General features: G+C 34.2%; 1 protein-coding gene and 1 pseudogene across 1 annotated transcript in view; both read right to left on the reverse strand.

Moving 5' to 3' along the window:
• Positions 1-24269, reverse strand: part of LOC127860496 (helicase with zinc finger domain 2-like) — a 268978-nt gene that overhangs the window by 48603 nt on the left and 196106 nt on the right. The gene's annotated exons all lie outside the window — the stretch shown is intronic.
• LOC127860770 (uncharacterized) lies at positions 18149-23447 on the reverse strand (annotated as a pseudogene).

The following is a 24269-nucleotide window of genomic DNA, read 5'->3' on the forward strand; positions in this document are numbered from 1 at the left end:
AAATTCAACCAAGGTTTGGAATAAGGTTATCTACTAATGAAATAGAACTTTAATGGAAAGTTTATATATTTCAAATGATTCTTGTCACATCTAGTATATATATATATATATATATATATATATATATATATATATATATATATATATATATATATATATAGTATGAGCAACAGTTACACACAAATACATTGGTAGATAGATAGATGAAGGGGTAACATATTATATAGCAGACTTTTTCATTTAAATGGAGAGAATATTTACAAATAGAGCTACACACACGAACATTTGAGCATAGGGAAAACAGATAATATTTTAATGTATTGAAAACTATACAGGAAATATACATTAAAACTGTTGAAATGTATCCTTAAAGAGCATACAGTTTCCTGTAAATACTGTTATTACGATAATCGTTGGACATAAACGTATTAAATTTAATAGTTTTTGGTCTTGTGTAATATATGGTATCAATGAAACTTTTTTAGGTCTGTAATGGTATTGCATTCAAGTAAATAATGGAATTCATTGCCAATATGATTATTGGAGTTACATAAATAATACAGTCTTTGGTTCGATTCTATGCAATGCCAACTTCTAGTTTCGACAGGTAATCTGTTATTTCTTATACGCATTTGTATCATGCGTTTTACAAACTTATCTGGAGTTTGAACAAGGTAGGATTTTAACCCAAATGTGTCTTTAAACAATCTATAATTACTGCATTTACTTGAATTATATCTGAGCACCATTCATAAATAAACAGATCTGAAAGTTTTTTATTCAATTTTTGTATGAGCCTACAGGTGCAATTCGGAAAATCATGAGATTGACAAATATTCATCACTCCGCATATAACAAAATTGTTTCGGACACACTATATCCAGTCAAATTAAGCATTTTCAGTGCATGTATATTGAATAAGATATTTTAAATATGATATGAAAATTTGAAACACAATGGGTGGGCCGATTTAGACCAAAAATAAATCATTCTATTTTTCTCCCTGCCGAAAAAAAATTCGGAGGGGATATAGTACATGTAATTTGTCCTGTCTGTCCGTCTGTGCGTCCGTCCGAAACTTTTTCCAGAGCATAACTCCAAATCTATTCAATGGATTTACTTTTAACTTATAATATAAACAGATGGCAACTAGAAGTGCAGTGACCAAGAACCATAACTCTATCTACATTTTTTTTAAATTATCTCCCCTTTTATATAATTTTAAAGTATTTTTTGTCTGGAGCATAACTCTAAATCTACTGAACGGATTTACTTGAAAATTGAAATATAAACAGATGGCAAATAGGAGAAGTGCAGTGACTAAGAACCTTAACTCTATCTACCTTAGTTTTTTAATTATCTCCCTTTATTTAATTTCAAAGTCATTTTTTGTCCGGAGCATAACTCTTAATCTACTGAAGGGGTTTACTTGAAACTTGAAATATAAAAAATGGCAAGTAGGATAAGTGCAGTGACTAAGAACCATAACTCTATCTACCTTAGTTTTTGAATTATCGCCCTTTATTTAATTTCAAAGTAAACTTTTGTCCGCAGCATAACTCTAAATCTACCGAAGGGATTTACTTGAAACTTTAAATAAAAACAGATGGCATGTAGGAGAAGTGCAGGGACTAAAAACCATAACACTATCTACCTTAGTTTTTGAATTAACTCCCTTTGTTTAATTACAAAGTAAATTTTTGTCCGGAGCATAACTCTAAATCTACTGAAGCGATTTACTTGAAACTAGAAATATAAGCAGATGGCAACTAGGAGGAGTGCGGTGAACATGAACCATAACTCTCTCAGCAATAGTTTTTTAATTATCTCCCTTTATTTGTTTTACAAATATTATTCTACTCTCTAAAACAAATGTTGTCATACAAGCAAACACATGTCGGCGGGGATTTGGCATTACTGTGACAAGCTTTTGTGAATATAAATGTGGAGGGGCTTTCCTCCCCAACATTCACAATCATACAAAAGAATAGGTTTAATCATTTTGTTAAATATATCAATTTTCATATTCATTTGTAAAGCGATCTTACTATATTTTTTAATAAGACAGTACAAAGCTTAGGTGACTTGTTCGGCTTGATTCTTTTTAGTCTGAAAAAAAGCCACTATTATTGAATAAAAGACCGAGTTATTCATAATTATTAAAAATTTGAATGTGATTATCTGTATAGTAAAATGCGTTATTAACTGATCTATCTTTACTTAAATTAACATGTTTTGCCTTCTATGTGTTAACAGTTAGTTGCCACATGTCCCAATAATGAGAATACACATTTAAACAATTTTGAAGATCGTTTGCTGAGTCTGCTACTATAACAGTATCGTCAGCGTTCAGCAACACACATAGTTTGAAAAAGTTAAACATATCGCTGTCGTTTGAATGAGTATGAAATTTTAATCCATCAAAATACAGTAAAACTGCGATAACTCGAGGAAGCACGGGACCGACATCGATGCTCGAGTATCTATCATTTTCAAAATGTGAATGTAGATCATTCAAAAACAATGAATGTATAGAATTGGGGTGCATTTTCTCCTTGCCATTCCCCCAATGAACATTATAAATAATTCGATATTCTACCATTACACATGATACATGATTTGGCGTTATTGTACATATCTTTTAATATCATTTCAGAACTTTCCTCTTATACTGCACTGGCCTTAATTATGCCACAATAATGACCTATTGATCATATCAAAGGCAACCTTCAAATCGATAAATGCACAAACTTTTAAAGACCAACACATTGTCATCTGTAGAAAGAAATTTACGGAAACCCGTTTGGTGTTTGCAAATAAGGTCGTATTTCATGATCATTTTGTGTAAATGCATATTAAAACTGAGGTGATTAATTTACTTACACAAGTCAATAAAGTGATTGGTCCGTAGTTAGAAGGATCTTTTTCGGAACATATATTTTTAGCATAGGTGCAACGCACCTATGCTTAAGGTTTATACTACATTTCGAAAATGCACATGATACGGTTTACCATTATGAAGCCTTACCTGATCAAAAATCATTCGAAATTTCTATTTAATATAGTATATGGTAATTCTACAATTTTTTATTTGGAAACATTTTTCTAACGGTTTCTTCCAAGAATATTGCTGACACCGTTTTTAGTGAATTTTTCTAAGACCGTTTTATGTCAAAAAATCTTCTTATAACCTAAAACAAATTTCGTTCGTAAAACAATTCTATCTGCACTATAAATCTCAATCTCCTACGCAGTGGTCTCCCTTATACTAAAAGTTACTGACCGGGCGAAGCAAGGGAAGTAACTGTTGTGAGGAGTTTCTATAAAAATTTGCATTCAGAAATCTGTATTCAGAACTAAATCTGTTGTGCACGTCTGCATCTAACGCTTACCACAATTTTTACGATAAATTTTTGACGCAGACGAATAGGGTAGCGTCTATTTTCATTTGTGAAAAGAATAGTTCGATACAGATCTGTCCGTGCTTAAATTTTGAAAGGCTTGGGTAATTATTTTTCATGAGCGTTTCAAACACTGATGTAAATGGAAAGATTGTCTATTTAAATAGTCGGTAATTGTTTGAAATTATTGATTTGAAAAATTCGCGGATGGCGATATCGAACTACATTATACCACGTGACGCCATTTTGTAACTGAGTAGCTGATTCACCATGATCGCAAGTGTAAAACAACAACAGAAATAAACGTCCAGCCAAAAATAACATTTACATCCGGGCATTTACTTTCTCGCAAAATACCAAGCTCATTTAATACGTGTTCCTGATGTTCCGATTGTTATAGAAAGATTTGCAATATTTCATCACTTCCTGTTTCATTATATGTACTTTATCTAAAAAATAACTTTTCTTCTTGATTGCCTTTTAGTGTTTCAATCAGTCAACTGTTCCCTATACATTTACTTAAGCAGCAACTTCCCTGCATCTTGCACCTATGCTTTTAACGCCATCGGCGCTCTCGTTATAAGTTGGATTGATTAAATAGTTTAACAAATACATATTTCATAATGCGAAAGGATTCTTTAATGTTTAATGCCGCACGTTTTTTTTATTTTTGAAAATAATTTTATGCAATGTTCGATTTCTTCACATGTTATCTGGGCATTATGTAAATCGTTATTATAAATGGAAGCTGGCTGTGGTTTATAATTAATGATATAAAATACCGTGTCGTCACCATTTACCGTTCTAAAATGGTTTTCGCGCAAGTTAATATTTGCTCTTACCGTGTTGCGTTTTTTGTCTGTGTTTTCCAGAAAACTCCACGGTTTGTATTTTTCAATGATTTAATTTTTAAAGCATTTTTAGCTCCACTGGTCAGAGGCCAGCGAGGCTTATGTCATGGTCCTGTGTCCGTCGTGCGTGCGTCCGTGCGTGCGTGCGTTAACTTTTCCTTAAATCATCTTCTTCTCTTAAACTACTGGTCTAATTCTGATGAATTTTCTCAGGAATGTTCCTGGGGTGAACCTCTTTCAAATTCGTTCAAATTATGCCCCTGGGGTCAAATTTGACCCTGCCCCGGGGGTCACAAAAATGAAAATTTGCTTCTATAAGGCCTATTATGTGAAAACTTTCAAAATTTTCTCGTCCATAACCATTGGGCCTCGGGCTATCAAATTTGTTATGTAGAGACATCCAATAGTCCTCTACCAAATTTCTTCAAATTATGCCCCTGAGGTCAAATTTGACCCTGCCACGGGGGTCACAAAATTGAACATATGCTTATATAAGGCCTATTTTGTGAAAACTTTCAAAATTCTCTCGTCCATAACCATTGCGCCTAGGCCTACACATTTGGTATGTAGAGACATCTAATAGTCCTCTACCAAATTTCTTCAAATTATGCCCCTGTGGTCAAATTTGACCCTGCCCCGAGGGTCACAAAATTGAACATATTCTTATCTAAGGCCTATTTTGTGAAAACTTTCAAAATTTTCTCGTCCATAACCATTGAGCCTAGGGCTATCAAATTTTGTATGTAGAGACATCTAATAGTCCATTACCAAATTTCTTCACATTATGATCCTAGGGTCAAATTTGACCCTGACCTGGGGGTCACAAAATTGAACATATGCTTATATAAGGCCTATTTTGTGAAAACTTTCAAAATCTTCCTGTCCATAACCATTGGGCCTAGGTCTATCAAATATGGTATGTAGAGACATCTAAAAGTCCTCTACCAATTCAAATTATACCCCTGGGATCAAATTTGACCCTGTCCCGGGGGTCACAAAATTGAACATATGCTTATATAAGGCCTATTTTGTGAAAACTTTAAAAATCTTAGCGTCCATAACCATTGGGCCTAGGGCTATCAAATTTCATATGTAGAGACATCTAATAGTCCTCTACCAATTTTTTTCAAATGATGCCCCTGGGGTCAAATTTGACCCTGCCCCGGGCTCACAAAATTGAACATATGCTTATATAAGGCCTATTTTGTGAAAACTTAAAAAAAATTCTCGTCCATAACCATTGGGCCTAGTGCTAATTAATTTGGTATGTAGAGACATCTAATAGTCCTCTACCAAATTTCTTCAAATTATGCCCCTGGGGTCAAATTTGACCCTGCCCCGTGGGTCACAAAATTGAACATATGCTTATATAAGGCCTATTTTGTGAAAACTTTCAAAATCTTCCTGTCCATAACCATTGGGCCTAAATCTATCAAATTTGGTATGTAGAGACATCTAAAAGGCCTCTACCAATTCAAATTATGCCCCTGGGATCAAATTTGACCCTGTCCCAGGGGTCACAAAATTGAACATATGCTTATATAAGGCGTATTTTGTGAAACTTTAAAAATCTTAGCGTCCGTAACCATTGGGCCTACGGCTATCAAATTTCATATGTAGAGACATCTAATAGTCCTCTACCAAATTTTTTCAAATGATGCCCCTGGGGTCAAATTTGACCCTGCTCCGGGCTCACAAAGTTGAACATATGCTTATATAAGGCCTATTTTGTGAAAACTTAAAAAAATTTCTCGTCCATAACCATTGGGCCTAGTGCTAATAAATTTGGTATATAGAGACATCTAATAGTCCTCTACCAAATTTCTTCAAATTATGCCCCTGGGGTTAAATTTGACCCTGCCCCGTGGCTCACAAAGTTGAACATATGCTTATATAAGGCCTATTTTGTGAAAACTTTAAAAAATTTCTTGTCCATAACCATTGGGCCTAGTGCTAATAAATTTGGTATGTAGAGACATCTAATAGTCCTCTACCAAATTTCTTCAAATTATGCCCCTGGGGTCAAATTTGACCCTGCCCTGTGGCTCACAAAAATGAACATATGCTTATATAGGGTCTATTTTGTGAAAATTTTCAAAATTGTCTTGTCCATAACTATTGGGCCTAGGGCTAACAAATTTGGTATGTAGGGACATCTTATAGTCCTCTACCAATTTTTTTTCAAATTATGCCCCTGGGGTTATGTTTGACCCTGCCCCGATGGTCACAAAATTGAACATAATTATGCTTATATAAGGCCTATTTTTTGAAAACTTTCAAAATTTTAATGTCCATAACTGTATGGCTGAGGGCTACCAAATTTGGTATGTAGTGACATGTAATAGTTCTTTCCTTAGTTTGTTCAAATTATGCCCCTGGGGTCAAATTTTAAACTGCCCCGGTGGTCACAAAATTGAATATATGCTTATAAAGGTCTTATTTTTTGAAAACTGTCAAAATCGTCTTGTCCATAAACATTGGGTCTAGGGCTACCAAATTTGGTATGTAGTGACATCTTATAGTCCTCTACCAAGTTTGTTCAAATTATGATCCTGGGGTCAAGTTTGACCCTGCCCCGAGGGTCACAAAATTGAACATGATTATGCTTATATAAGGCCTATTTTGTGAAATCTTTAAAATCTCTGGTACGGAACCGTATGGCATAGGGCTACCAAATTTGGTATGTAGTGATATGTAATAGTTTTCTTCTTAGTTTGTTCAAGTTATGCCCCTGGGGTCAAATTTGAAACTGTCCCGGGGGTCACAAAATTGAAAATATGCTTATAAAGAGCTTATTTTGTGAAAACTTTAAATCCTCTTGTCCATAACCATTGGGTCTTGGGCTACCAAATTTGGTATGTAGTGACATCTAATAGTTCTCTACCAAGTTTGTTCAAATTATGCCCCTTGGGTCAAATTTGACCCTGCCCGGGGGTCACAAAACTGAACATACGCTTATGTGGGGCCTATTTTGTGAAGACTTTAAAAATCTTTTTTTCCATAACCATTGGGCCTAGGGCTACCAAATTTGGTATGTAGTGACATCTAATAAACCTCTACCAATTTTTTTCAAATAATGCCTCTGGGGTCAACTTTCACCCTGTCCTGGGGGGTCACAAAATTGAACAAACGCTTATAAAGCGCCTATTTTGTGAAGTCTTTAAAAAATCTTCTTGTCGAAAACAATTCAGACTATGGCTACCAAATTTGGTATGCAGTAACATTTTATAGTCCTCTACCAAGTTTGTTCAAATTATGCCCTTTGGGTCAAATTTGACGCTGACCCGCGGGTCACAAAATTGAACATTATATACGCTTATATCTTGCTTATTTTGTGAAAACTTTAAAAATAATCTTGTTCTTAACTCTAGGACCTAGGGCTACCATACTTTGTATGTACATGTAGTGAGATATAGTAGTCCTCTACAAAGTTTGCTCAAATTTTTCCCTTGGGGTTAAATTTGACCAAGCCCAGGGGGTTACACAAGTGTACATGTGCTTAAATAGGGCCTATATTTATGTATTTGCACATGCAGATAATATTTCTTTTAGCCTTTTATCAGCAGTGGAGCGATACAAGGTCATCATGGCCCTCTTGTTTCTAAATGTGTTATAACCTTGTTTCACTGTTGTTTTTTTGTATATTTTACTTGTGATTTTAGATTAAGACGATGCGCTTCAGATTTGTTTCTTGTATAAATACTCCAATAGTCAGTGGTTCGAGCCCAGGTGTACATTCCTTTTTTTCTTTCTTTAATTTTATTGTTGGTTTATACTGGAACTCTTTAGTTTTAATGTATACATTTATTTATTTTAAGCATGTATTGACAAACTTCAAAATATGCCAATTTCGCTACGATAAAATTAGTTATGTTTTCGCTTGAAAAACAATATTTACATTACGTTTATATTTACTTTATTGAAATATCAAATTTACTTTAATAAAAAGGCATTTACATAAACTTCCGCGCAATAAATACGTTTTTTTTTCCGATAATCTTATCATACCCTTGCCGAAATTGCTGTTAAAGTGATGATGTTCGTTTAACAAAAATGGTTGTTTAAAAGTCATCATTTATTAATTATCTTTACAATCTTGGCTGTTCATCATGTATAGCAAAAGCTCCACAGTGGGAGACAGATGCCAACCTCCCCCAAAACGGGCCTTGACACAGTATGGTGCCCATCACTCAATCCTTTTATGACTTATCGAACGGAAACCAAGTTAACACTTAATATCACAGTGACCTTGACCTTTGAAAAAGTAACCCCAATTTCAATAGGGGTCAATGCACATGGGAAGTATCATCAAAACGGTGAAACAGATGACGAGTTAGTGTGACAGTGACCTTGACCTTTGACATAGTGACTCCAATATCACTAGGGGCCATCTACTGGTAAATGCCAATGCATATGGGAAGTATCAAGCTAATCGGTTCCACCGTTCAAAAATTATTGATCGGAAACAATATTCACTCTTAGTGTGACCTTGACCTTTAACAATGTGACCCCAGTTTCAATAGGGGTTATCTCCTGGCAAAGCGCATAGGAAGTATGAAGCCAATTGGTCAATCCGTTCACATTTTATTGATCGGAAACGAACTGGTCTACCGACAGACAGACCGACCGACATCCAGCATAACAAAATACCCACTCTTCTTCGAAAGGGGGTGGGGGGCATGAAAAGGCAGAGAACAACTTGGATTTTGCATTAAATAAGAACCATATACAAACTAGAAAGCCTTGCTGATCTGGAATTATTTTACATCGTGATGCAGTGTATTCCGTGTAACCCACTGGGAAGGCAAGACTGTGAGGGGTTTTAGAGAGGACACCGAAAGGCTTTTTTTGGCCACCGGACAAGAACAATCTAATAACCAAAATGTTTCTTCCATCATATTATAAAACATGCTGTGATTCGGGACCCGTTACCGCTACTGTTACAAGAAGGATCATTTTACGAGAAATAAACCAAAACACCTAGATGAGATTTGTAATGCGTTCATCTTTCAGACCAATTTTATCACACCAAATTAAGGATTAAAAGTTGAAAATTATCTTTTTGAAAAACTTCAATCTTTTACAAAGTTTTTGAGCATTTGGACATTTCCACCACCAACTTGAATTGGTTTTATTTTAGTTGTGTGTTTTTGTTCTACATATCTTTCGTCCTCCAAAAATATCACCAGCATAACATCGTTGGAAACCAAAATCGCAACTAGACTAAATCAGGTTCGATTAGCAGAAAAGCTTCGTAGATCTGCATCGAGGTTTCGACTATTTCAATATTGGAACTGTCCTGTTAACGCAGTGGTTGGTACGCGCGCTTATCACATAGACGACCCGGGTTAAGTGCCCGTTCCCGATGCATGTGAGCTTGTTTAGTGCTCACCATACCGGACAGGTGGGGTTTCCTCCGCATGAACCGGTTATCCCCCACAACACACACACACACGCACGCACGCACGCACGCACACACACACACACACACACACACATACACTCAGCACAAGACCAAACCAAACTACATTGTATATGCATTATATTTAAAACTTAAATAACTGGAAATTGCACATATATTTCAATATGTCCCATTTTTCGTTTGCCTAGTACGTTAATTAAGTAAGCAGTGCTGGCACACAGTCCGGGTCCTCACATAATGCAGCCTCAAGCGCTTGTGACCTCAAAAACTTTGATTAACACAATATTTCAGTATTGGCTGTACTTTGCATGAGGCGTTAAACCGATCTGCAGTGTATCGGTGCTTTAAATCGGGAGCTCAAAACATCAAGGGAAGCCTCTGGAATAAGGGCGTCTGCTATATCATGCTCAACCCCCACTAACAATCTCTTGGGACAGAGTTCAGAAGAAAAGAAAAACAATATATCAATAATACCATTAAATAAACTAATTTTCTCCATCACTTTTGGAAGAAAGAAAATATATCAATTTCAGCGGTAAGTAGGCAACGTTTTTGTGAATGCAGAAACTGACTTATGTTGAAAGCAATAGTTTAATGTCGTTAGAGATTTGATAGGATGGAAATTTGTTTGGCACACAGACAAAACATCGATTTGTTTTTAAACTTTACCATGTCACAACTTAAAAAGTTGCTCAAGTTTCCAATAGGGTTGTGATTGTTTGTAGTTGTACAGTTGTTCATGAATTAATCTTCGATGGATATGCACACCGGGAACTGATCCGAGATGCAATCTTCTTCGAAAATGGATATACACATATATACTGACTATCTCCTTTCCCTCCGCGCAACAAAAACCCCATAAGCACATTAAAGTGCAACAAATATCATACATAACAGTGTTTATTTTAAAAATGGAATGTCCAATCATTCCCAAAATACGTACGGGAAAATATACTTTTTCATGGCCATTTTGATGTGATTTATTGACATATTTTGGTTGTAAATTAAACAAAAGTAAAACAAAGTCGTTTTTCTGATGATTCAAGTCTTTTTTTTCAAAGTCAAGCTGATAAGCCAACATAACAGAAAATAATAACAAATTATAAAATCAAATTGATAAGCTGGCGTATCAACTTAAAAACAATCACAATTAAATTCAAAATCAATTTGATAAGCCCGCAAAACAGAAAATATTAAAAATAAATTGAAAAATCAATTAAAAAATCAATTTGAAAGGCCAGTGTATAATTTCTTTTGGACCATTTTCACACACAGAAAATGCATTTGTTAAGCCGGCGTATCATTTCTTTTGGACTATTTTCACAAAAAGAAAAATTAATGTATTTGATAAGCTGGAATATCATTACAACAAGTAACTTAAAATCACATTGCAAGTCAATTTGATTAGCCTGCGTACCATTTCTTTTGTACCGTATCCACAAAAAGGAAAATCAATAAATAAGCCGGCGTATCATTACTACAAGAAACTTAAAGTCACATTTTATGTCAATTTGATAAGCCAGCGTATCATTTCTTATGTACCATTTACACATAAAAAAGCAAATCAATTTGATAAGCCGGCGTATCATTTCTAATGTACCATATTCACAAAAAGGAAAATCAATTTGATAAGCCCGCGTATCATTTCTTATGTACAATTTACACATAAAAAAGCATATCAATATGATAAGCCGGCGTATCATTTCGTATGTACCATATTCACAAAAAGGAAAATCAATTTGATAAGCCAGCGTATCATTTCTTATGTTCCATTTACACATAAAAAAGCAAATCAATTTGATAAGCCGGCGTATCATTTCCTATGTACCATATCCACAAAAAGGAAAATAAATTTGATAAGATGGCTTACCATTATAACAAGTAACTAAAAGTCATTTTGTAAGTCAATTTGATAAGCCGGCATATCATTTCGTATGTTCCATATTCACTAAAAGGAAAATAAATTTGATAAGCCGGCGTATCATTTCTTATGTTCCATTTACACATAAAAAAGCAAATCAATTTGATAAGCCAACGTATCATTTCTTATGTTCGATTTACACATAAAAAAGCAAATCAATTTGATAAGCCGGCGTATCATTTCGTATGTACCATATTCACAAAAAGGAAAATCAATTTGATAAGATGGCTTACCATTACAACAAGTAACTAAAAGTCAGATTGTAAGTCAATTTGATAAGCCGGCATATCATTTCTTATGTACCATATACACAAAATAAATAGGAAAATCACTTTGATAAGATGGCTTACCATTACAACAAGTAGTTAAAAGTCACATTGTTAGTCAATTTGATAAGCCTGCGTATCATTTCTTATGTACAATATGCATAAATTTGATAAGCCGGCGTATCATTACAACAAGAAACTCAAAATCACATTGCAGTTCAATTTGTTAAGCTGGCGTATCATTTCTTATGGACTATTTACACAAAAAGAAAATTTATTTGAAAAGCCAACATATCATAACAACAAGAAACGCAAAAAAACAACTTGTAAGTCAATTTGATAAGCTGGAGTATCATTACAACAAGAAACTCAAAATCACATCGCAAGTCAATTTGATAAGCCGGCGTATCATTTCTTATGGACTATTTACACAAAAAGGAAATTAATTTGATAAGCCGATCTATCATTACACCAAGAAACTCAAAATCACATGGCAAGTCCATTTTTTAAGCTGGCGTTTCATTTCTTATGGACTATTTTAACAAAAAGAAAATTAATTTGATATGCTATTTCATTACAACAAGAAACTCAAAATCACATTGCAAGTCAATTTGTTAAGCTGGCGTTTCATTTCTTATGGACTATTTACACAAAGAGAAAATTAATTTGATATGCTATTTCATTACAACAAGAAAATCAAAATCACTTTGCAAGTCAATTTGTTAAGCTGGCGTATCATTTCTCATGGACTATTTTAACAAAAACAAAAATAATTTGATAAGCCGACGTATCATTTCTACAAAAATCTCACAATCTCCTATTAAGTCAATTTGATAAGCCGACGTATCACTACAGTAACTACAAAAAAACTTAAAATGACATTGCAAATCAATTTGATAAGCCAGCTTATCATTTCTACAAGAAACTTACAATCACAATTTAAGTCAATTTGATAAGCTAGCTTATAATTTTTTAAGACCATTTACATGTAAAAAAGAAAGCCAGGGAATCATTACAACACCAAAACTCAAAATTTACACTAAAAGAAAATTAATTTGATAAGCGGGCGTATCATTACTATAAAAACTTTTAATCACATTTGAAGTCAATTTGATAAGGCAACATATCATTTCTACAAGAACTTCAAAATCACGTGATCAATTGGATAAGCCAGCGTATCATTACAACAAGAAACGCAAAATAACCTTGTAAGTCAATTTTATAAGCCGGCCAACCAATGATTTCTTTGAAAAAAACAATTATAAATACAAAAACCATACATTAAGTCAATCTGTTAAGCAGGTTTATAATTTCTATAAAAAAAATCACTAATACATTTTAAGTCAATTTGATTTTCTGGCGTATTATTTCTTAAAGACTCAAAATCACATTGTAAGTCAATTTGATAAAATGCATGATTGAAAGTGTGACCTTGACCCTTAGCTAGGGATCTGGGTCTTGCGCGCACCATTATGATTTCCTCTTACTGTGCTTTATTTTGTCACTATGATATGGTTTGGAAACACGATGGTACAGACGGACAGAAGAATATGCCTCACTTTGGGCGTATAAAGTTATAATTATGGATTGTTCATCAAACAAGTCTAGGGACAAGATTAAACCCACATTTTAGGTGAAATCAAGAAGTCGAAAACGAAAATCTAGATAATCCTAGTGGGAAGTGACTACTTGTGAGCAAGTTTTGCATGCATTAGCAAAGTATTGGTTTAAAATAATCAGTCTCTTGGCAAATGAGGATTACTGATTAAAACAGGACTATTTCATTGTCAAATTTGACAGGGTAACATCAAATGTTCACATAACAAACTGTTAGAAATAGTGGCATAATAAAGAAGATGCCCTCTCAAAGCGTCCAACATGATGGCCTTCAGCAGCCTGTCTATCATGTACTTGTTTTGAAGAAAAAAAATAACAATTATGCTCTGGTATGCAATAAAGGAAATGCAAAAAAGACAGAACAAAAGGCAGCCATACAAAGCCAAAACACCAACAAAACACAAAATGAAAATAATTTGTCTAATTTCAGTAGATTTCCTTTTCCTATAGTTTGTAAAAAAAATAAACCACTGGCTGCCTTGAGGTCAGTTCTGTTAACCTCTTCTTACCACCCTTGCGTTTGTCTGCAAATAAAATAAACACGTTTTACAAAAATAAAATAAAAAGCAAGGGTACAGTACTAAACAACCTATGAAATATTAAGAATGCACATTTTTATTTTCAGATTAGGTTCTTCAATTAAGTAATGTATATTAACGGAAGTCATGATATGTAAACTCAGGCCTTGAATAATTTTTCCAGAGCCACTCGCCCTGCAGGCCGAGTAGGCCTGACAATCCACTGGCTCTTCACTTTAATCTACTTGCCCTGCATTAAAAAAAATATAAATCTATATTTATAGTAATGACCTTTTCTAAACTTCAACTATCATCTGACTTTGTCTCATTGAAATAAACAAACATCTGTAAGTCGACGAACTTTTACTGAAAGACATGCATGATTTACAAATGGTTACATTATTGTAAATTTTGGTTAAGGCTTCTGATCACGAATTATTCAGTTCATTAATAATTATTTTGTCTGTTTATACATAATTACATATAAGAAGTATTATAATAAACCAGGTATGTATTACTATTTTATTGACATTTACATTAAAATGAAATTGTATTCTTCACGGAATTACAAATATATTTAACTGTTTTTTTCACTTTCATTCGATTAGCTAAGAGCACTGACATCTACGAAACGAGCGCAGCCAATTTCGAGAATTATTTTTACTGTGCCAGTGACATCATGTTTCATTGTCAAAACGAAAGTGCAGTTTCTTTGTGTACTTAACCTATTTTTTGTTCGTTTGAAAAATTGTTCGCAATTTGTATTGATGTGGCAGGAGTTCTAGAACTGAATTTATATTTCTCAATTTGAAGAACAGCACTCGCCCGGTCGGTCGAGTATTTAACAAACTTTACTCGACTGACCGTCAACTTCACTCACAAATGCGAGCGGTCGAGTGGATTTTTCAAGGCCTGTTACTAATGACTAATTACTAAGATTATTAGCCATTATCTTGTTTACAGGCTAAAAAACTCTGTACTAAATTAATAAAGTGACTGACAATTGTGTTTCATGCCTTGTCAAATACATCACACATCTTTGCATGAGTGATTATTCATAGAAAGTCCTACTTTGAATAAAAAGTCTTAATTTGTTTTCATTTTTTTTCTTATTCTAACTTCTTATCATGTAAACAAGATATGCCTGGCGAAAGGTTTGCATCATTTGATCAAAGCGATTAACTGTCAATCAATTGAACAAAAAAATCTATACATAAAAAGTTATATTGACATGAAAAGATTTTTTTTATTTTTTATAGAGGACATTTTTACACATTTTTGATAAAATTTCAAAATTGTGCCAAGAAAAAATGCACAAAGTGAAACATCTCGATAAATAAAAAAAAAATAAAAATATTTACAATTAAAAAACTAGTTTAAAACAAATGCAGTGGGGACTACTATTTCCCAACAAATGGTAGACACAAATTTAACAGTCCCACGCCAAAACCATTTACCTGTTTTAAAAAATATTAATGAGTTTGTATGTACTTGGTGCACAGCTTTTCAAAATATTAAGGAAAATGTAATCAGGGCTTTATAATGATTACTAGTTAAAATAAGTGACCCTTTTAATATTTTATCAGCCAAAAGTGATACTTTTCTTATACATATGTAGTGTATCCTTCTTAATGAGACCAGAGCTTTAAATGTCAAGTTTGTAATCTGTGAACAGGCCGGTTAAAGAATGTTTACATTTTATACCCTTATTAAGAATGGACTGCTGACTCTTGGTAGACCGTTCTTCTAATGGCTGTTTTCTTTTTTTCACCAGCTTAAACTGAAACATATCATCAACATGAAAATTAAGTAACAATATACCGGTAATCCCTATAAACACACAAGTTAGCAAATGTATGTGGCATACTGACCTTTCCCTCAAAATTCTCGAAAATGGTCATATGAATGCAATGATAAGTACCCATAATAACATCAATTTAGTAAATTAAGGTTGTGGTGGTGTAGTGGATGTGGTGTCCGCCTAGTGATCGGGAGTTTTTGGGTTCCCTCCCTACTCTGGAAGCGTTCTCACTATTTCCCCCAATGACACCAAGAACTGGTTCTTCCCAGGAAACAGACTCAAGAGTGCCTCAATAAGCTTAAGGCTTTCGATGCAATCAAGCTAAAATACGTTCGTAAACATGTTTTTTTGGGGTTTGTGTGGGAAAGGGCCTTTAGCCCTTATGTGGGGGAAATTTTAAGCGGGACTTTCCACATGTGGGGGAAATTGTGCGCGTGGGAATTTTCATGGCATTTCCCTTTTTGCGGGATTTGTTTACTCTCTCAATATTACAATACATTTGTACATTTTTGCACTATAATCATTGTTTTTTTCATTATTTTTTACGTTTGGCAAGATAAAATGGAAATAGAATTGAGATATTATAATCATGAGACACATCTTTCTATTAAATAATTAAAAAAAAATTTTTAGGGGGAATTTTTTGGTTCTGAAAGGGGAAAAAACCAGCCTAGTTTGGTGGGGGAAGACGCTGATATTTGGCGTCTGTTATGGTGTACGGAAGAAACCCCCTCCGGAAGAAACCCCCTTCGCTAAAAACGGCAGGGCGGAAGAAACCCCCTTTCAAAGTTTGCATACGCGGAAGAAACACCCTCGCTAGTTTTGCATAGGCGGAAGAAACCCCCTCGCTAGTTTTGCATAGGCAGAAGAAACCCCCTTCCATAGCGGAACAAACCCCCTTCCAGACGATTTAGTTACATTCAAACGCACGGTAATTGTTTACAGAAATTCACCTTCATTTTCAGAAAGTTCCCGGGAAGCATGATTGCATGATTCAATTTTTTTTTAAGACGAATGCTTCGGTTATTGAAGGAAAAAATATGTACGAAATATCTTCGTCACTATCGGCTCTGGGCGCTAATTTTGTGTTTTAGTTATTTTTATCAATCTAGTACAAGTTAACGCATATAAAATGGTATAATCTCACTGAAACGAGTGCAAGACAAATTCACACGAGCATCTCATCATTAACAACTTGTGAACATATGGCCGGTACACCTCTTTACTCAGCACATAACAGTTTGGAAATAGATTTTAGCACCTTCATTTAATTATATAAAAGGTCCTTTAATATACCGGCTATTGTAGATAATGATGAGAAGTTGTGTCATGATCGGCGCCTTTGCGGCTCGTGTGAAGTTATGTACAGTTTTGTTTAATTACATTAGCATTCGGCTATAATTGTGTGATTTTAGGGAATTATTTGATCTTTGTAAATAAATGTAAATATATGCCTGTTAATCTTAAATAAATGTGTGTCTTTTTTCAACAACAAATTGTTTATTGCTTTTTAATATATGCTTGTTTGAGATCTTTGTAAATAAATGTAAATATATGCCTGTTTTATCATGAAATGCGTGTCCTTTTTTGCAACAACAAATTTTTAATGTTTTCTAGTATATGCTTGCTTGATCTTTTTCTCAATAAAAAGGGCGCGACAATTATGCAGCATAGAAAGCATGGGTGTATTGAGCGTTGTAACAAGCACACAACTAGTCAGGGGATTGATGCATGTTCGGAGGGAATATTTTATCAAGTCTATTAATAGTCACTTATGCCGAAATTTATTTGATACAAGAGAAAAAATGGCAAGGTTTGTGTTAAAGAAATTATTGAGAGCTTTTATCGTTAATATTTACCAGAAAGTGCTTTAAAAATGTTATGAACGGGATTACCGGGAAATGAATATAAACTTGAAAAGTAGCAAGCATGCAGTAATAGAGTCGGGTTGAAACGGATGTATTGGGGAATCGTTCGAGTCCGGATTTTACTACCTCTGCGGGAAAGACTTAACACTTAGGAAGGGGGTTTATTTCGCCTCTCTGAAAACACGAAGGGGGTTTATTCCGCCTGTCTGAAAACTCGAAGGGGGTTTGTTCCGCCTATGCAAAACTACCGAGGGGGTTTCTTCCGCGTATGCAAAATATGAAAGGGGGTTTCTTCCGCTATGCCGTTTTTAGGGAAGGGGGTTTCTTCCGAAGGGGGTTTATTCCGGTAATCGTCTGTTATATAAGGTAAAAAAAAACTAGTAAATATTTTTTTAGCTTTTCAAAATATGGAAAATGTCATCTTGCATGCTTTTTACTGATGTTTATAACAAATTATACATTAGTTCAATACACAGAGGTGTTTCAGACTCCTACCTTTGGATCTCTTGCATCCTTTTCAAGAAGGCGTTCAATTTCCTCTGGAAGACGTTGTTCACTGTTGCAGCACGAGCATTTGTTTTGATTTGCCGTTTGTCTGGGTAAAGTATCTAATATCCATATTGGATTTCTTTGTTCCTCATTTTGCTTTATTCTGAACACAAATGAATCCCAGATTTCAACTGCCAATTGATTTTTAAATAAAACTTGAAGTTCTCTTATTTGTTTTAAAACTTTGTCAAATTCAATGTTTTCATAATTTGGTTTAACAATGTTAGGTCTACCAGTTGGCATACATTTTAAAATTGTCGATTCAAAGTCAGTCCATGCACTTTTGTGTGATCCTTTGTATGAAACTTTAATACAATTGTCCACTCTCAGAAATCTGTAGTGCAATGGTTCACTTATCCCTAAAACTGAAACCTGTATAGCATCCCTCAACCACTCCTTGACATTGAAAATGTTCGTGAGCATTTGTGACTTTGGGCATATTTTTAATAAGTCGTCTAATATTTCGGCATCAGTCTTCCGAAGTTTGTCCGCAATTTGTTTAAAACTTGCATCCACATCTTCATCAATCATGTGTATGTCCTACCGGAAGAAAGGACAGGTGAACCTTCAATGAAAAACAAATTATTGGAGGTATTTCAATATGGATAAGCCAGACTAGAACCAAAGGCAAATTATAAATAACAGAACAAAGTGGATATTGAACTTACAAGCACATTTGTTGAATTGATATCCCCTGCCAAATGAAAAAACCTCATGTTTCAATCAATTAATGGAAACAACTATCAACGGTCCAAATCATTCTAACAAATATTATGTAAGAACCACCAAAGAAAGATATTACACATTAAATTTGAATTTCCTTACATTCCATACAACAGCACAGACACACAACATTCTCAATTTCAATTAATTGTGAAGGGGCCATAATTCTTTAGCTTAACCCCAAAAAACTTCCAAGTGTACCACCACAATATGACACTTAACATTTATATTGAATTTTAAAACATTTCATACAATAGTAATTGTGAAACAGTTCATGACAAAAAATAATAATCAATTTAAATCAATAAACTGAATAAAGGGGCATAACTCTTGAGATTCCAAGGCAATCCCAAAACCCCTTATGCATGCACCACCGCTGCATGATTCACATTTATTTTTAGTTTCATTAAATTCCATACACTTGTTAATGAGAAACAGCTTTATACTGACAAAATTGCTAAAATTTCTATTTATTAAGAGGGCATAACTCTAAAATTACCAAGACTTTCCAAGCAGAATTTATGCGTACAGCACAGTACAATGGTGATGCATATTTTTGTAAGATTCATAGACTTCCAACAGAAACTGCTTCGGACAGAAAAAAATCCTCAATTTCAACCAATAAGGGGGGACTTACTTTTGAGTATAAAAGGCTATCCAAATAGAATGTGGACTCACTTGCACCATGACAGCGATTTTTTTCCTTCTTTATAAAGTACCGGTAAACGGCACTTTCCCAATTAGGAAAAACTACAAATTTCCCAATTGCTGTCCAAAAAATTCCCAATTTAAGGTAATTTTTTTATTTTTTTTTTGAAAATGCAACATTGAGTTAGTTTCCCTTTGCAGCTATATGGCTTGAACCTAGGTAAATATAATATTGATAGATTGCAAACACTTGGTTTTCAATTTTAAAGTATTTGGGAGCAAGAAATCAATAAAACCAATTTCCCAATTTGAGGTTTTTACAACTCGATTTTTCCCAATTTTGAGGTTTTCACCACTGAATTTTTCCCAATTGGACCGGTACGGGTACCTTTCCCAATTGGACAAAGACAATCGCTGCATGATGATGATGAAACATATATATTTTAAGTTTCATGAATGCCTATGCAACAGCTACTGATTAACAGCTTCGGATGGAAAAAATAAACCTAAATTTCTATCAATTAAGGGGACATTACTTTGGAGCTACCAAGGCTATCCAAACAAAATTCATGCATGCATCACCAAACAATGAAGATGCATAATTATTATAAGTTTCGTGAATTTATATGCAATAGTTAGTGAGGAACAGTTCCATAATACACAATTATTTTAACTTTCATGAGTTTCCATGCAAAAATTATTGAGAAACAGCTCCAGATAGAAAAAAGTTGACAACATTCTCATATTTCAGTCAAATAAGGGGGCATAGCTCTAGAAAGACCAGGCCAATCCCAACAAAGTTTACACGGGCACCACTGCAGCATGTTGATACACATTAATTTTAAGTTTCATGAAATTCCATGCAAATGTAACTGAGAAATAGCTCCGGACTGAAAACGCAAAAACAATCTCCATCCGCCTTTGGCGGGGGATAAAGCACTATTTGGTTTCAGCAACATGCTGATGTAAAATATTAATACCACAACATTCCTCTCTTAGTGACAAACAGCTTTGGACTGACCAAATTTTTCTCTGTGTTTACCAAGTTGATACAAAACTTCAAAATGCACTACCTCAGAATGATTATACACATTTGTATTCAAGTTTTATGAAATTCTATACAAAAGTTAGTGTGAAACTGCTCAAAATGGACACAATTACTCAATCAATATAGGGGGGCAAAACTTTTGAGTTACCAAGTCTATCCGTACAAATTTTTTGTGTGCACTTCCACAGTTATATGGTACACATTTATTGTTAGTTCAATAAAATTCATTACAACAGTTGCTGAGAAACAGCTCTGGATGTAATGTATTGCAATTTTTATGAACTTTTATGCAAGATTATGTGACCTTGACGTAATTCTTTTGCATGACACACTGATCAATGATGGTGCACAAATGTACCAAGTCATTTTAAATCTCACATTGAATGACATACTTATGTCCCGGACATGCTAATTATGGTCATTTATGGTCAACTCCCAAGAGCAAACTTGACCTTGCCAAGTTTGGGATATTTATGTACTTCTTTGGCACTATCCCATGATGGTAAACAAATGTAACCATTTTAAAATCTAATGATAAATGACATAGTAACAGTCCGGACAAACCCTCGGGACAGAGCAACAGAAGGAAATGTCTTATGAAAAAATTGTGAACACATGATGCTGAATGATGGACAAAGGCCAGTCACAAAAAGAACTCACCCAAGTCCAAAGTGCTTCGATGAGCAATAAACATACACTTACTTAAAATGTTAAGAAAGAAATAACAAACCTCCTGAAATATGTTTTTCGCTACCAGAAGCTCACAGAAGGCCAATACCATATGATTTTTGTTTTCTCGTCCACAATTGTCAGCCTGTATGAAAAATGTAGGCGGTAAGGTGTTGTCCTGAAAAAAAATAATAATCATATCTTGACATTTCAGGTGTAAGGGTATTTTGTTTTACAAAATATTCATTAATCAATAGTACACCTCATATAAATTTCTTTCTTCTTTGCTTATAAAAATTACTGAGGTCCGTTCTTTTGAAAAGTGCCTGGTAAAAATGCACACGCATCTAGTCAGTGGGCACTTTTCTGTATAGGTCCACTAATAGTACCCGTTTGAATGTTTTGCAAGTTTCCCAACGCAAAAATTGTTTCGGTTACAGTTTCCTTGTTCAAAAACTTAATAATTATTAGTTTTACACAGTTATATATAATGTTATTAAACGGTAACATATTGGTGGAATGTGTTTATTTGAATAAACATATATTTGCTAAATAATGTTCGGTATACTTTAAGAAATAGCAAACTCGCTTCGGACCCAATCGCAAAATAGTGACCAGCCAGGCAGCCCCGAAGAGTATATCGACCTCAGCCTTCAGCTTCGGTCCATAAACTATTCGTGGCTGCCTGACTGGTCAATATTCTTTCATAGGGTCCTCAGTGAGGTTTTCTATTTCTTAAATGGTACATGTTATGGCGCAAAAACAAAACAATATTAAAGCAAGTAATGCTTGTAAAACATGTATCACGTCCTCTAAAATGCCATTATATCCACATGTATTACATGCCAGGTGTTTCAAAACAGAAAGGTTAAAATTTTACACTGACATTGACTTGTCATGATCTTGAAATATAGTTATTAACAACCTTACCAAAGTCTAGGTACAGACAGACAGACCAACTGATCAGCCGACAAGTGCAAACTATATGCCACCTCAGGCTCTTCTTTGAATTCATTATATACCAGTAACAAAATGAAGGGCATTTTCTTACTTCCATTAACAGTCAGTGAACATAAGACTTGACCATAACTTATGATAAGCCCATTTACTCACTAGCTCTCAATATAAACTTAAAAGTATGCTTATATTATAAAGTTTAGGCTCATTCTTGCATTTTTCACACACATTATGTAGGTGGTGTGACCCAAAAACTTTATCAGTTTTGAAGTGAAGAAATAATACATACATGACTGTCAGCAGTAATTTTCAGCATCTTAAGAAGGACATTTATGGTGAGGTTCGGATCGTGAGGGTATTCGTTGAGGTCTATAAAGGTGTGGAAACCGCCGTGTCCATGGTTTATGACTCCAGTAACATGGGTTTTCAGCAGATCCGCCATCCTCATGTTCTTGGGAAGTCTTCCAGTGAAATGTGGTAGGTTTGTTTCAGCTGTAAAGATAATTAATTTATACTTAATTTCTTTTCATGTATTTCTCATTTTTAGAGATAAACTGCTTTTATACCATTAATAAACATAATTTTAACAACATAGAAAATTTAATCAAGAATTAAAAAAAAATAAAGTCTCTCTTAATGAATTAAGGCCAGATACTCTACTACACACCAGTTAATCACTTAGTTACAGTATTGCAGTTTGTAAATGGCCCTCTACCAAGCATATTCTTTTCGTTTCCTCTCAATCTGTTCAGTCTTGAATTTCAAAACAAGTTTAAAATCCAGTAACAATAGATAAAATTCTTTAGATGCATTTCTTACTCAAGAGAATAAGACACACCAGATTACTGTTTGAAATTAAGTTTTTACAAAATTATTGACAGAGGCACAGAGTGGGTAGAACTTTTCAAGTGTTTTGTTTTCTAAAATTTCCATTCATTTTATGTTTTTTTTTCTATCTTAAAATCTATACTAGTTCATATCTTAAGGAGCAGGAGGCATCAATACATATTGGACATTGAATAAAGGTCATTCCCTTTGAATTGCTTATAAAAAAACTGACAGAATGCTCGTTAATATTTTAAAGACTAATATCTTACACTGATCCATCCCATCAATTATCATAGATAGATAGGCTGTAGGCTCCAGTCGGCTTTTCCTCCTTTTCCCACAGTAGTAGGTTCTTTTCATCCTGATTTTTTTTCCAATTAATACGATATACACTGCTGGCATACAAGCATCCAATTATCACAGGTAAGTACAAGTAAAATTCAGAAAAACAAAATTGGCCCAAAATGACTTAGGATCCGGAATCTTTTACTTCTGTTTCGGAAAAATATATACTTTTTGGCATTGGGAATGGGGCCTATTTTCGGCCCCAAAATAAGCCGGAAAAACACAATATGTGATTCAGTTTTATATTTAGAACATAACTTGCAATGAATAGGATTAGTACAGGATTATCGACTCCTGAATTGCCAATTCCCAGTTTGCTGAGTCCTTTTTGTAGATTCCCAGATTGCCGAACATATTATTTGGGTAACTTACTATTTGTGTATTATGTGAACATGGTAAATTAAGCATAAACATGCAAATTCAAGCATATAATAAAGTAAATCTGAAAAAGAGGAAAAATACACTTAATATGTTAATAATGGACACCCAGGCCTTTTTTCTGCTTATCTCAAGGGTCCGATAGTCGGACCCATTCCCCATGCCAAATATGCATATTGTTTCCTCTGTATATTAGACTCTATATCTCCATTTTATTTTTTTAAACAACCTACAAAATATATTTCCATAATTTATACGATTTTTATCCAACATGGCAGGAAAACACCCTGCCCAAATAATGCTTTTGTTGATTAAAATTCTTCCCAATTTGGAAGATTTTATGACTCGAAAAATCCCCATTTTGCTAGGTTCTTTTCACCCAAATAGACAGAAAAAGGCCTGACACCTAATAAAACTGCTCTCTTATATGCAAATGGTTATTTCATTTTATAAAAGTTT

Source organism: Dreissena polymorpha, chromosome 15 (assembly GCF_020536995.1).
Source record: "Dreissena polymorpha isolate Duluth1 chromosome 15, UMN_Dpol_1.0, whole genome shotgun sequence".
Classification (NCBI taxonomy): domain Eukaryota; kingdom Metazoa; phylum Mollusca; class Bivalvia; order Myida; family Dreissenidae; genus Dreissena; species Dreissena polymorpha.